This window comes from Pteropus vampyrus, unplaced genomic scaffold, assembly GCF_000151845.1.
Source record: "Pteropus vampyrus isolate Shadow unplaced genomic scaffold, Pvam_2.0 Scaffold17788, whole genome shotgun sequence".
Lineage (NCBI taxonomy): Eukaryota > Metazoa > Chordata > Mammalia > Chiroptera > Pteropodidae > Pteropus > Pteropus vampyrus.
The window spans coordinates 1-2,037 of NW_011906569.1; the positions used below are offsets into that span (position 1 = coordinate 1).

The 2,037-nt window shown below is 32.5% G+C and overlaps 1 pseudogene; it reads right to left on the reverse strand.

Annotated features, from left to right (window-relative positions):
* Positions 1-501: 501 nt before the first annotated feature.
* LOC111735177 lies at positions 502-620 on the reverse strand (annotated as a pseudogene).
* Positions 621-2,037: the final 1,417 nt, after the last annotated feature.

Genomic DNA, 2,037 nt, shown 5'->3' on the forward strand with positions numbered 1-2,037 from the left:
AAATTTCTCAACACACTCCTAGATAACTTGGGACCAATGAAGAAATATCAAAGAAAATCAGAAAATATTTTGAGATGAATGAAAATGCAGACACAACACACTAAAATTGATGGAATGCAGGTAAAGCATTGCTTAGAGGAAAATTTATAGCTATAAATGCTAATTTAAGAAAGAAGACAGAGTTTAGATTAATACTTAACCTTTTCCTTTAAGACACTGCTAAATAAAGAGCAAACTAAATCTAAAGCAAAATGAAGGAAGTAATAGATTCAAATAGAAATTGATGACATAGAGAATAGAAGAATGATAGAGAAAAATCAATAAAACTAAAAGCTGGTTGTTTGAAAGATGAACAAAATTGACAAACCTATACCTAGACTGACCAAGAAAAAAAGAGAGGCAACTCAAATTTAAAAAAATTTTTTTTTTAGGCGAGGCAACCCTTGGTTGACCTCACAGATTGCAAGGACCTTTACAATCCTTATTTTTTATTTATTTTTATGCCTACAGCACCTGGTCTTCCTAGGTGGTCTCCCATCCAAGTACTAACTAGGCCCGACCCTGCTTAGCTTCCAAGATCAGACAGGATCAGGCTTGTTCAGCGTACCATGGCCATAGACGAGGTGACTCAAATTAATAAGATCAGAAATGAAAGTAGATGTTAAGTGCTAGCTTTACAAAAACAAAAGCATTATAAGAGCATATTATGAACAATTGTACATAAAAAAATTGGATGAGGTAGAACCCTTATTTTACACCATCTATATTATTAACTCAAAATAGATCACAGTCCTAAATAGAAGAACTAAAACTATGAAAATTTTAAAGGAAAACCTAGGAGCAAATCTTCATAACATTGGATTTGGCAAAGGATTCTGGATACCATAAATTAAGTGAAAAGACACTCCAGAGTGGGAAAAATATTTGCAAATCATATATCTGGGAAGGGACTTGTATCTAGAATATATAAAGAACTCTTACAACTTAATAATAAAAAGACTACCCAACTGAAATTTGGCAAAGTATGTCTCCAAGGCAGATATGCAAATGGCCAATAAACACATGAAAAGATGTTTATATCATCAGTCATCAGGTAAATGCAAATCAAAAGCACAAGAGATACTACTTCCCATCTACTAGGCTGTCAGGTAAATAACAAATCAGATAATAATAAGTGTTAGCTAGGATCTGGAGAAACCTAAACTCTCATAAACTGCTGGTGGGAATTTAAAACGGTGTAGCTGCTTTGGAAACTAGTTTGATAGTTCCTCAAATGATTAAACGTGGTGTTACTGTAAGACCCAGCAATCTCACTCCTATTTATATACTTAAGAGAAATGAAAACATATGTCCACAAAAAACTTGTACACTTATATTTATAGCAGCATTCTTCCTAATAGCCAAAAGATGGGAACAACTTAAGTGTCTGTCAGGTGACAAATGGATAAAGAAATGTGTGGTATATATTCATAAAATGGAATATTATGTAGCCATAAAAAGGAATGAAGTATGGCTACATGCTAGAACATGGATGGATAGACCTCGTAAACATTATGCTAAATGCAATAAGCCAGACTAAAAAAGGCCACATTTTTCATGATTCTATTCATATAAAATGTCCAGAATTAATGGTTGCTGAGGACTAGAAGGCACAGAGATGACAGGAGGATTGGGTGGGGAGGTGAGAGCTAAAGGGTATAGGGTTTCTTTTAGAAATGATAAAAATGTTCTAAAATTGACAGTAATGACAGATGCACATATCTTTAAATATGCTAAAAACCATTTAATTGTATATAATGTCAGTAGGTGAATTGCATAATATATGAATTATTTCTTAAGAAAGCTGTTTTTTTAAGTGATTAAATAAAAGATTAGCATAGATAAATGGAATCCACTGAATAACTACAAATCTTAGTTTAGCCAAATAACATATCTTCTCTTTTTTAATGTTATCTTGGAGGCTACTGATACAATTGATATATCTGAGTTTTATTCTTTAGACTAGAATCTAAAGAATGGAGTAAAGGGACAATATCA